The sequence below is a fragment of the Symphodus melops genome, assembly GCF_947650265.1.
Source record: "Symphodus melops genome assembly, chromosome: 13".
In the NCBI taxonomy this organism is placed as follows: Eukaryota; Metazoa; Chordata; class Actinopteri; order Labriformes; family Labridae; genus Symphodus; species Symphodus melops.
Genome location: NC_136703.1, coordinates 9,978,478 through 9,992,715, shown reverse-complemented (window position 1 = coordinate 9,992,715; position 14,238 = coordinate 9,978,478).

Sequence of the window (14,238 nt, the reverse complement as noted above, 5' to 3'; positions counted from 1 at the left end):
ACATGTCACTCGCAGGAGCTGGGGATCGAACCCTCAACCTTCCGATTGACTCTACCAACTGAACCACAGCCGCCAATCATGAAGAAAAGCATTTACAGTATAAAGTTCAATGCATGTGTGTGCGTGTGTGGAGGGGAGGGTGTTTGTGTGTGTAAGTGCAATCAAGAGCAACTGCATTCAGCTGGCAGCTTCGACTGAGAAAATGGGGGAACATCTCCCTATTCAGTGCAGACTTTCAGGGGTAAAATGAAGAGTTGGTGGCTGAATGATGATTTTATGAGCAAGAGGAGAGGTAGCTGAACGCGTTGATGTAATTTTTATGTCTGGGATCCAAGAAATGTGGGAACTACAGCGATGTAAAAACTTGGTCAAGAGAGATCAGTTTCCAAATGAATCGGTGAATCTTAACATTATCGCAGATGGAGAGTTTTTTGGACCACCTGCCGCTTTGAAGGTCACAGTGTCCAAACCGTAGCTCCGGTTGTCCTGAAATCTTAATGTGAGCGAGAGGACAAGTTTTCCTACGTTTTGAGGGTAAATTTAGTCATGTGGTGTGAAAATTGTGGTCGCTAGAGCAATTTGTTCGGGAGATTTTGAAATATTCTCACAACTCTGCCGCACTCTCGCGATGATGTCACGCACTCTAGCTCTGAACATTCCACCACATAGACACCCATTCAAAAACGGGGAAGACAGCAAAAAACATCACAAAACAGTTGGAGGTATAGTTTAAAAAGTATAAAAGATTGCAAAACAATGTAAATGTAGTAAAAGTAGTGGAGAAACGTGTGAACGTTTTAAAGTAAAAATGAAGTCTCTACGTGGAACACAGCAAAAGTTATAAGGCTGAGAAAAAGGTGAAACAGTGGAAAAAAATCCCATTCATTTCAATGGGGAAATTTTTTTTGAAAATTTGTGGAAAAAGTGAAATAACTTAAAAAGTAAAAATAGTAAAAACGTGAAAAGATATAGCACACATGTCCAGAAGAAGCAGAACAGTATGATAGTTGAACGGTGAATGTAGCACAAACGGTTGAAGAGTAGAAGAGCAGTGAAAAACGTACGGAAGTAGAATAATAATAATAATAATAATAATGTGGTGGAATGTTCAGAGCTAGAGTGCGTGACGTCATCGTTAGAGTGCGGCAGAGTTGTGAGATTATTTCAAAATCTCCCGAACAAATTGCTCTAGCGACCACAATTTTCACACCACATGAATAAATGTACCCTCAAAACGTAGGAAAACTTGTCCTCTCGCTCACATTAGGATTTCAGGAGAAACGGAGCTACGGTTTGGACACTGTGACCTTCAAAGCGGCAGGTGGTCCAAAAAACTCTCCATCTGCGATAATGTTAAGATTCATCGATTCATCTGGAAACTGATCTCTCTTGACAAAGTTTTTACATCGCTGTGGTTCCCACATTTCTTGGATCCCAGACATAAAAATTACATCAACGCGTTCAGCTAACTCTCCTCTTGCTCATAAAATCATCATTAAGCCACCAACTCTTCATTTAACCCCTTAAAATTGGCAATCAATGGGGAGACATTTTCCCATTTTGCTCACTGTCTTAGCTGCCAGCTGACTGCAGTTACTCTTGATTGTAGTTACACACACAAACACCCACACCCCCACACCCCCACACACATGCATTGAACTTCATACTGGAAATGGTCTACTTTTGCTTCAACTTCCTGTTCCTCTGCTTTTACTTCTTTTTCTGCTTCCGCTTCTTCTTTTACTACATTTTCTTATTCTATCACTATTTCTTGTCCTTCTACAGATACTTTTACTACTTGTTCTAATTGTACTACTGTTTTTATGCTATTTCCTCTTCTTCTACTTCTGCTTTTACTTCTTTTTCTGCTTCCACTTCTTTTACTACATTTTCTTCTATCACTATTTCTTGTCCTTGTACAGATACTTTCAATTTCTTCTACTTCCTTTTACTACTGTTTTTCTTCTTCCACTTTTCTTCTGCTATTTCCTCTTCTTCTACCTCTTGTTCTTCTGCTTTTACTTCTTTTTCTGCTTCCACTTCTTTTACTACATTTTCTTCTATCACTAGTTCTTGTTCTTGTACAGATACTTTCACTTTCTTCTACTTCCTTTTCTCCTTTTACTACTGTTTTTCTTCTTCCACTTTTCTTCTGCTATTTCCTCTTCTTCCCCTTTTCTTCTGCTATTTCCTCTTCTTCCACTTTTCTTCTGCTATTTCCTCTTCTTCTACCTCTTGTTCTTCTGCTATTTCCTCATCTTCCACTTTTCTTCTGCTATTTCCTCTTCTTCCACTTTTCTTCTGCTATTTCCTCTTCTTCTACCTCTTGTTCTTCTGCTTTTACTTCTTTTTCTGCTTCCACTTTTCTTCTGCTATTTGATCTTCTTCCACTTTTCTTCTGCTATTTCCTCTTCTTCCACTTTTCTTCTGCTATTTCCTCTTCTTCTACTTGTTCCACTTTTTCTTCATCTTCTGCTAATTTTCCTCTTTTTCTGCTGATTTTTCTTCATTCAGCAGTGTTTCCGCAACATTTCAGCAGGAAGCATTCACACGCATTTTCCGCAGGGAAATGCAAATTTTCTAGTTAGTGTGAATGCTTTGAAGCATTCACACTATTGTTATCCAGTTCTTTATTATTAGTGTGAATGCTCAAGCATTCACACTATTGTTATCCAAATCTTTATTAGTGTGAATGCTCAAGCATTCACACTATTGTTATCCAAATCTTTATTAGTGTGAATGCTTCAAAGCATTCACACTATTGTTATCCAGTTCTTTATTATTATTATTCCACTTCCGTGCGTTTTTCGCTGCTCTTCTACTCTTCAACCGTTTGTGCTACTTTCACCGTTCAACTATCGTACTGTTCAGCTTTTTCTGGACAGGTGTGCTATATCTTTTCGCGTTTTTACTACTTTTACTTTTTAAGTTATTTCACTTTTTCCAGAATATTCTGCCCCATTGAAATGAATGGGAAACGTTTCAGCTTTTCAACCTTCTTCTCAGCCTTATAACTTTTGCTCTGTTCAACGTAGAGACTTCATTTTTGCTTTAAAACGTTCACACGTTCTTCTGCTACTTTTGCTACATTTACATTGTTTTGCTATCTTTTATACTTTTTAAACTATACCTCCAAATGTTTGGTGATGTTTTTTGCTGTCTTCCACGTTTTTGAATGGGTGTGTATGTGGTGAGATGTTTAGAGCTAGAGTGCGTGACATCATCGCTTAGAGTGCGGCACAGTTGTCAGATTGTTTCAAAATCTCCCGAACAAATTGCTCTAGCGATCACAATTTTCACACCACATGACTAAATTTACCCTCAAAACGTAGGAAAACTTGTCCTCTCGCTCACATTAAAATTTCAGGACAAACGGAGCTACGGTTTGGACACAGTGAGCTTCAAAGCGGCAGGTGGTCCAAAAAACTCTCCATCTGCGATAATGTTAAAAGAAACGAAAATTGTCAAATGAAAGAAAAATTGACTAAGTTTTTAAATCGCTGTAGTTCCGAGATTTCTTGGGTCCCAGACATACAAATTACATCAACGCGTTCAGCTACCTCTCCTCTTGCTCATAAAATCATCATTCAGCCGCGAACTCTTCATTTTACCCCTTAAAATAAGCACTGAATAGGGAGATGTTTCCCCCGTTTTCTCACTGTCTTATCTGCCAGCTGACTGCTGTTACTCTTTATTATTTATATTATCTTGATTAGTTACACACACAAACACCCTCCCCTCCACATACGCACACACATGCATTGAACTTTATACTGTGGCTCAGTTGGTAGAGTCGTCGCCCCTCAATCGGAAGGTTTAGGGTTCAATCCCCAGCTCCTGCGAGCAACATGTCCAATGTTCTTCTGCAGATACTTTTGCTTCTTGTTTTAGTTTTGCTACAGTCTTTTTCTGCTATTTCCCCTTCTTCTGCTTTTGCAACATCTTCTATTACTATTTCTTGTTCTTCTGCAGATACTTTTACTTCTTCTGCTTCTTGTTTTAGTTTTGCTACGGTCTTTTTCTGCTATTTCCTCTTCTTCTGCTTTTTGTTCTTCTGCTTTTACTTCTTTTTCTGCTTCCACTTTTACTACATTTTCTTCTATCACTATTTCTTGTACAGATACTTTCACTTTCTTCTACTTCCTTTTCTCCTTTTACTACTGTTTTTCTTCTTCCACTTTTCTTCTGCTATTTCCTCTTCTTCCACTTTTCTTCTGCTATTTCCTCTTCTTCCACTTTTCTTCTGCTATTTCCTCTTCTTCTACTTGTTCCACTTTTTCTTCATCTTCTGCTAATTTTCCTCTTTTTCTGCGGATTTTTCTTCATTCAGCAGTGTTTCCGCAACATTTCAGCAGGAAGCATTCACACGCATTTTCCGCAGGGAAATGCAAATTTTCTAGTTATTATTATTATTCTACTTCCGTACGTTTTTTGCTTCGCTTCTACTCTTCAACCGTTTGTGCTACTTTCACCGTTCAACTTTCATACTGTTCTGCTTGTTCTGGACAGGTGTGCTATATCTTTTCACGTTTTTACTACTTTTACTTTTTAAGTTATTTCACTTTTTCCACAAATTTTCACAATTTTTTTCCCCATTGAAATGAATGGGATTTTTTTCCACTGTTCCACCTTTTTCTCAGCCTTATAACTTTTGCTGTGTTCCACGTAGAGACTTCATTTTTACTTTAAAACGTTCACACGTTTCTCCACTACTTTTACTACATTTACATTGTTTTGCTATCTTTTATACTTTTTAAACTATACTTCCAACTGTTTTGTGATGTTTTTTGCTGTCTTCCCCGTTTTTGAATGGGTGTCTATGTGGTGGAATGTTCAGAGCTAGAGTGCGTGACATCATCGTTAGAGTGTGGCAGAGTTGGGAGATGGGTTCAAAATCTCCCGAACAAATTGCTCTAGCGACCACAATTTTCACACCACATGACTAAATTTACCCTCAAAACATAGGAAAACTTGTCCTCTCGCTCACATTAGGATTTCAGGACAAACGGAGCAACGGTCTGGACACTGTGAGCTTCAAAGCGGCAGGTGGTCCAAAAAACTCTCCATCTGCGATAATGTTAAGATCCACCGATTCATCTGGAAACTGATCTCTCTTGACAAAGTTTTCACATCGCTGTAGTTCCCACATTTCTTGGATCCCAGACATAAAAATTACATCAACGCGTTCAGCTAACTCTCCTCTTGCTCATAAAATCATCATTCAACCACCAACTCTTAATTTAACCCCTTAAAATGAGCACTGAATAGGGAGATGTTCCCCCATTTTCTCAGTCGAAGCTGCCAGCTGAATGCAGTTGCTCTTGATTGCACTTACACACACAAACACCCTCCCCTCCACACACGCACACACATGCATTGAACTTTATACTGTAAATGCTTTTCTTCATGATTGGCGGCTGTGGCTCAGTTGGTAGAGTCAATCGGAAGGTTGAGGGTTCGATCCCCAGCTCCTGCGAGTGACATGTCTGATGTGTCCTGTTCTTGTACAGATACTTTCAATTTCTTCTACTTCCTTTCACTACTGTTTTTCTTCTTCCACTTTTCTTCTGCTATTTCCTCTTCTTCTACGTCTTGTTCTTCTGCTTTTACTTCTTTTTCTGCTTCCACTTCTTTTACTACATTTTCTTCTATCACTATTTCTTGTTCTTGTACAGACACTTTCACTTTCTTCTACTTCCTTTTCTCCTTTTACTACGGTTTTTGTTCTTCCACTTTTCTTCTGCTATTTCCTCTTCTTCCACTTTTCTGCTATTTCCTCTTCTTCCACTTTTCTTCTGCTATTTCCTCTTCTTCCACTTTTCTTCTGCTATTTCCTCTTCTTCCACTTTTCTTCTGCTATTTCCTCTTCTTCTACTTGTTCCACTTTTTCTTCATCTTCTGCTAATTTTCCTCTTTTTCTGCTGATTTTTCTTCATTCAGCAGTGTTTCCGCAACATTTCAGCAGGAAGCATTCACACGCATTTTCCGCAGGGAAATGCAAATTTTCTAGTTATTATTATTATTCTACTTCCGTACGTTTTTTGCTTCGCTTCTACTCTTCAACCGTTTGTGCTACTTTCACCGTTCAACTTTCATACTGTTCTGCTTGTTCTGGACAGGTGTGCTATATCTTTTCACGTTTTTACTACTTTTACTTTTTAAGTTATTTCACTTTTTCCACAAATTTTCACAAATTTTTTCCCCATTGAAATGAATGGGATTTTTTTCCACTGTTTCACCTTCTTCTCAGCCTTATAACTTTTGCTGTGTTCCACGTAGAGACTTCATTTTTACTTTAAAACGTTCACACGTTTCTCCACTACTTTTACTACATTTACATTGTTTTGCAATCTTTTATACTTTTTAAACTATACCTCCAACTGTTTTGTGATGTTTTTTGCTGTCTTCCCCGTTTTTGAATGGGTGTCTATGTGGTGGAATGTTCAGAGCTAGAGTGCGTGACATCATCGCGAGAGTGCGGCAGAGTTGTGAGAATATTTCAAAATCTCCCGAACAAATTGCTCTAGCGACCACAATTTTCACACCACATGACTAAATTTACCCTCAAAACGTAGGAAAACTTGTCCTCTCGCTCACATTAGGATTTCAGGACAAACGGAGCTACGGTTTGGACACTGTGACCTTCAAAGCGGCAGGTGGTCCAAAAAACTCTCCATCTGCGATAATGTTAAGATTCACCGATTCATTTGGAAACAGATCTCTCTTGACCAAGTTTTTACATCGCTGTGGTTCCCACATTTCTTGGATCCCAGACATAAAAATTACATCAACGCGTTCAGCTACCTCTCCTCTTGCTCATAAAATCATCATTCAGCCACCAACTCTTCATTTTATCCCTGAAAGTCTGCACTGAATAGGGAGATGTTTTCCCCGTTTTCTCAGTCTAAGCTGCCAGCTGAGTGCTGTTACTCTTGGTTGCAGTTACACACAAACACCCACACCCCCACACACGCACACACATGCATTGAACTTCATACTGTAAATGGTCTACTTTTGCTTCAACTTCCTGTTCTTCTGCTTTTACTTCTTTTTCTGCGTACATGTCTTCTTTTACTACATTTTCTTATTCTGTCACTATTTCTTGTTCTCCTACAGATACTTTTACTTCTTCTGCGTCTTGTTTTAGTTTTGCTACTGTCGTTTTCTGCTATTTCCTCTTCTTCTGCTTCTTGTATTTCTGCTTTTACTACATCTTCTATTAATATTTCTTGTTCTTCTGCAGATACTTTTACTTCTTCTGCTTCTTGTTCTAGTTTTGCTAATGTCTTTTTCTGCTATTTCCTCTTCTTCTGCTTTTTGTATTTCTGCTTTTACTTTATCTTCTTCTTCCATTACTATTTCCTGTTCTTCTGCAGATACTTTTACGTCTTCTGCTTCTTGTTTTAGTTTTGCTACTGTCTTTTTCTGCTTTTTCTTCCTCTTCTGCTTCTTGTATTTCTGCTTTTTCTACATCTTCTATTACTATTTCTTGTTCTTCTGAAGATACTTTTACTTCTTCTGCTTCTTGTTGTACTTTTACTAATGTTTGTCTTCTTCTACTTTTCTTCTGCTATTTCCTCTTCTTCCACTTTTTCTTCATCTTCTGCTAGTTCTTCTTCATTCAGCAGTGTTTCTGCAACATTTCAGCAGGAAGCATTCACACGCATTTTCCGCAGGGAAATGCAATTTTCTAGTTATTATTATTCTACTTCCGTACGTTTTTTGCTTCGCTTCTACTCTCCAACCGTTTGTGCTACTTTCACCGTTCAACTTTCATACTGTTCTGCTTGTTCTGGACAGGTGTGCTATATCTTTTCACGTTTTTACTACTTTTACTTTTTAAGTTATTTCACTTTTTCCACAAATTTTCACAATTTTTTTCCCCATTGAAATGAATGGGATTTTTTTCCACTGTTCCACCTTTTTCTCAGCCTTATAACTTTTGCTGTGTTCCACGTAGAGACTTCATTTTTACTTTAAAACGTTCACACGTTTCTCCACTACTTTTACTACATTTACATTGTTTTGCTATCTTTTATACTTTTTAAACTATACTTCCAACTGTTTTGTGATGTTTTTTGCTGTCTTCCCCGTTTTTGAATGGGTGTCTATGTGGTGGAATGTTCAGAGCTAGAGTGCGTGACATCATCGCGAGAGTGCGGCAGAGTTGTGAGAATATTTCAAAATCTCCCGAACAAATTGCTCTAGCGACCACAATTTTCACACCACATGACTAAATTGACCCTCAAAACGTAGGAAAACTTGTCCTCTCGCTCACATTAAGATTTCAGGACAAACGGAGCTACGGTTTGGACACTGTGAGCTTCAAAGCGGCAGGTGGTCCAAAAAACTCTCCATCTGCGATAATGTTAAAAGAAACGAAAAATGTCAGATGAAAGAAAAATTGACTACGTTTTTACATCGCTGTAGTTCCAACATTTCTTGGATCCCAGACATACAAATTACATCAACGCGTTCAGCTAACTCTCCTCTTGCTCATAAAATCATCATTCAGCCACCAACTCTTAATTTAACCCCTTAAAATGAGCACTGAATAGGGAGATGTTCCCCCATTTTCCTAGTCGAAGCTGCCAGCTGAATGCAGTTGCTCTTGATTGCACTTACACACACAAACACCCTCCCCTCCACACACGCACACACATGCATTGAACTTTATACTGTAAATGCTTTATTTCATGTTTGGCGGCTGTGGCTCAGTTGGTAGAGTCGTCGCCCTTCAATCAGAAGGTTGAGGGATCGATCCCCAGCTCCTGCGAGCAGCATGTCCGATGTGTCCTGTTCTTGTACAGATACTTTCACTTCCTTTTCTCCTTTTACTACTGTTTTTCTGCTATTTCCTCTTCTTCTACTAATTGTTCTTCTGCTTTTACTTCTTTTTCTGCTTCCACTTCTTTTACTACATTTTCTTCTATCACTATTTCTTGTTCTTGTACAGATACTTTCACTTTCTTCTACTTCATTTTCTCCTTTTACTACTGTTTTTCTTCTTCCACTTTTCTTCTGCTATACCCTCTTCTTCCACTTTTCTTCTGCTATTTCCTCTTCTTCCACTTTTCTTCTGCTATTTCCTCTTCTTCTACTTGTTCCACTTTTTCTTCATCTTCTGCTAATTTTCCTCTTTTTCTGCTGATTTTTCTTCATTCAGCAGTGTTTCCGCAACATTTCAGCAGGAAGCATTCACACGCATTTTCCGCAGGGAAATGCAAATTTTCTAGTTATTATTATTATATCCTCAAATTTACGCGCGCTACTCCTCCCACAGCGTTTGCGCCACACACACAAAAAAGGTATCAAAACGAGCGGCTCGGTCATGACATGGGTGCTATTACTTTGTGGAAACTTCGGTCACACGATTTGGACACAAATCGAGTTTAAACGACAAAAATTTGCCCCATTGAAAATGAATGGCAAAAATTCAAATCCTAGAGTGTAACTGCCAAAAACTTCAGTTTTGGAGACATATTTATAAATCGCCATCCTGAAGTCATTGTTGCTCACATATATAAACAAAATACATCAAAATAAAGCTCTGAGTGTCCTCTCACTCATAAAGCAAAAAGTAAAAACATAAAATGTTTCAGTCTCTCAGGGGAGGAATTTGTTTGACAGTCACACACCACATACACACACATTGGGCTCTCACTCTAGCTGATGTCCAGAATTTCATAGTTTTCACTCATGTTTTAAAATTGCCACTGTGGTCCCAATCTGAATGTTAAATACACATAAAATATATCAAAACGTGCGCCTATTTGTTCTGTCGCTCACAGTCCAAACGGATCTGTGATACCATGTTTAGTTTTCAAGATATTTGAGGTTTAGCGAGCAGTGGTAAACCCATTCAAATACATTGATGGAATGTTCTGGCAGAACAAAGCTGAATGTCAACCAATCAGTGAGCAGCTTATCAGAGTTAGTGTTTAGAGTGGGACAGAGTTCTGTCTTAGCTGTTAGATGGCACCATTCTTACTGCTGTCCCACACATGCACGCACACACAGACACACACTCACGCACACACGGCAACCACCCTCACAATTTCTGCAGGAATTGTCTAGTTAGTGTGAATGCTCAAGCATTCACACTATTGTTATCCAAATCTTTATTAGTGTGAATGCTTCAAAGCATTCACACTATTGTTATCCAGTTCTTTATTATTATTATTCCACTTCCGTGCGTTTTTCGCTGCTCTTCTACTCTTCAACCGTTTGTGCTACTTTCACCGTTCAACTATCGTACTGTTCAGCTTTTTCTGGACAGGTGTGCTATATCTTTTCGCGTTTTTACTACTTTTACTTTTTAAGTTATTTCACTTTTTCCAGAATATTCTGCCCCATTGAAATGAATGGGAAACGTTTCAGCTTTTCAACCTTCTTCTCAGCCTTATAACTTTTGCTCTGTTCAACGTAGAGACTTCATTTTTGCTTTAAAACGTTCACACGTTCTTCTGCTACTTTTGCTACATTTACATTGTTTTGCTATCTTTTATACTTTTTAAACTATACCTCCAAATGTTTGGTGATGTTTTTTGCTGTCTTCCACGTTTTTGAATGGGTGTGTATGTGGTGAGATGTTTAGAGCTAGAGTGCGTGACATCATCGCTTAGAGTGCGGCACAGTTGTCAGATTGTTTCAAAATCTCCCGAACAAATTGCTCTAGCGATCACAATTTTCACACCACATGACTAAATTTACCCTCAAAACGTAGGAAAACTTGTCCTCTCGCTCACATTAAAATTTCAGGACAAACGGAGCTACGGTTTGGACACAGTGAGCTTCAAAGCGGCAGGTGGTCCAAAAAACTCTCCATCTGCGATAATGTTAAAAGAAACGAAAATTGTCAAATGAAAGAAAAATTGACTAAGTTTTTAAATCGCTGTAGTTCCGAGATTTCTTGGGTCCCAGACATACAAATTACATCAACGCGTTCAGCTACCTCTCCTCTTGCTCATAAAATCATCATTCAGCCGCGAACTCTTCATTTTACCCCTTAAAATAAGCACTGAATAGGGAGATGTTTCCCCCGTTTTCTCACTGTCTTATCTGCCAGCTGACTGCTGTTACTCTTTATTATTTATATTATCTTGATTAGTTACACACACAAACACCCTCCCCTCCACATACGCACACACATGCATTGAACTTTATACTGTGGCTCAGTTGGTAGAGTCGTCGCCCCTCAATCGGAAGGTTTAGGGTTCAATCCCCAGCTCCTGCGAGCAACATGTCCAATGTTCTTCTGCAGATACTTTTGCTTCTTGTTTTAGTTTTGCTACAGTCTTTTTCTGCTATTTCCCCTTCTTCTGCTTTTGCAACATCTTCTATTACTATTTCTTGTTCTTCTGCAGATACTTTTACTTCTTCTGCTTCTTGTTTTAGTTTTGCTACGGTCTTTTTCTGCTATTTCCTCTTCTTCTGCTTTTTGTTCTTCTGCTTTTACTTCTTTTTCTGCTTCCACTTTTACTACATTTTCTTCTATCACTATTTCTTGTACAGATACTTTCACTTTCTTCTACTTCCTTTTCTCCTTTTACTACTGTTTTTCTTCTTCCACTTTTCTTCTGCTATTTCCTCTTCTTCCACTTTTCTTCTGCTATTTCCTCTTCTTCCACTTTTCTTCTGCTATTTCCTCTTCTTCTACTTGTTCCACTTTTTCTTCATCTTCTGCTAATTTTCCTCTTTTTCTGCGGATTTTTCTTCATTCAGCAGTGTTTCCGCAACATTTCAGCAGGAAGCATTCACACGCATTTTCCGCAGGGAAATGCAAATTTTCTAGTTATTATTATTATTCTACTTCCGTACGTTTTTTGCTTCGCTTCTACTCTTCAACCGTTTGTGCTACTTTCACCGTTCAACTTTCATACTGTTCTGCTTGTTCTGGACAGGTGTGCTATATCTTTTCACGTTTTTACTACTTTTACTTTTTAAGTTATTTCACTTTTTCCACAAATTTTCACAAATTTTTTCCCCATTGAAATGAATGGGATTTTTTTCCACTGTTTCACCTTCTTCTCAGCCTTATAACTTTTGCTGTGTTCCACGTAGAGACTTCATTTTTACTTTAAAACGTTCACACGTTTCTCCACTACTTTTACTACATTTACATTGTTTTGCAATCTTTTATACTTTTTAAACTATACCTCCAACTGTTTTGTGATGTTTTTTGCTGTCTTCCCCGTTTTTGAATGGGTGTCTATGTGGTGGAATGTTCAGAGCTAGAGTGCGTGACATCATCGCGAGAGTGCGGCAGAGTTGTGAGAATATTTCAAAATCTCCCGAACAAATTGCTCTAGCGACCACAATTTTCACACCACATGACTAAATTTACCCTCAAAACGTAGGAAAACTTGTCCTCTCGCTCACATTAGGATTTCAGGACAAACGGAGCTACGGTTTGGACACTGTGACCTTCAAAGCGGCAGGTGGTCCAAAAAACTCTCCATCTGCGATAATGTTAAGATTCACCGATTCATTTGGAAACAGATCTCTCTTGACCAAGTTTTTACATCGCTGTGGTTCCCACATTTCTTGGATCCCAGACATAAAAATTACATCAACGCGTTCAGCTACCTCTCCTCTTGCTCATAAAATCATCATTCAGCCACCAACTCTTCATTTTATCCCTGAAAGTCTGCACTGAATAGGGAGATGTTTTCCCCGTTTTCTCAGTCTAAGCTGCCAGCTGAGTGCTGTTACTCTTGGTTGCAGTTACACACAAACACCCACACCCCCACACACGCACACACATGCATTGAACTTCATACTGTAAATGGTCTACTTTTGCTTCAACTTCCTGTTCTTCTGCTTTTACTTCTTTTTCTGCGTACATGTCTTCTTTTACTACATTTTCTTATTCTGTCACTATTTCTTGTTCTCCTACAGATACTTTTACTTCTTCTGCGTCTTGTTTTAGTTTTGCTACTGTCGTTTTCTGCTATTTCCTCTTCTTCTGCTTCTTGTATTTCTGCTTTTACTACATCTTCTATTAATATTTCTTGTTCTTCTGCAGATACTTTTACTTCTTCTGCTTCTTGTTCTAGTTTTGCTAATGTCTTTTTCTGCTATTTCCTCTTCTTCTGCTTTTTGTATTTCTGCTTTTACTTTATCTTCTTCTTCCATTACTATTTCCTGTTCTTCTGCAGATACTTTTACGTCTTCTGCTTCTTGTTTTAGTTTTGCTACTGTCTTTTTCTGCTTTTTCTTCCTCTTCTGCTTCTTGTATTTCTGCTTTTTCTACATCTTCTATTACTATTTCTTGTTCTTCTGAAGATACTTTTACTTCTTCTGCTTCTTGTTGTACTTTTACTAATGTTTGTCTTCTTCTACTTTTCTTCTGCTATTTCCTCTTCTTCCACTTTTTCTTCATCTTCTGCTAGTTCTTCTTCATTCAGCAGTGTTTCTGCAACATTTCAGCAGGAAGCATTCACACGCATTTTCCGCAGGGAAATGCAATTTTCTAGTTATTATTAGTGTGAATGCTCAAGCATTCACACTATTGTTATCCAAATCTTTATTATTATTATTATTATTATTATTCTACTTCCGTACGTTTTTCACTGCTCTTCTACTCTTCAACCGTTTGTGCTACATTCACCGTTCAACTATCATACTGTTCTGCTTCTTCTGGACATGTGTGCTATATCTTTTCACGTTTTTACTACTTTTACTTTTTAAGTTATTTCACTTTTTCCACAAATTTTCACAATTTTTTTCCCCATTGAAATGAATGGGATTTTTTTCCACTGTTCCACCTTTTTCTCAGCCTTATAACTTTTGCTGTGTTCCACGTAGAGACTTCATTTTTACTTTAAAACGTTCACACGTTTCTCCACTACTTTTACTACATTTACATTGTTTTGCTATCTTTTATACTTTTTAAACTATACTTCCAACTGTTTTGTGATGTTTTTTGCTGTCTTCCCCGTTTTTGAATGGGTGTCTATGTGGTGGAATGTTCAGAGCTAGAGTGCGTGACATCATCGCTAGAGTGTGGCAGAGTTGTGAGATTATTTCAAAATCTCCCGAACAAATTGCTCTAGCGACCACAATTTTCACACCACATGACTAAATTGACCCTCAAAACGTAGGAAAACTTGTCCTCTAGTTCACATTAAGATTTCAGGACAAACGGAGCTACGGTTTGGACACTGTGACCTTCAAAGCGGCAGGTGGTCCAAAAAACTCTCCATCTGCGATAATGTTAAAAGAAACGAAAAATGT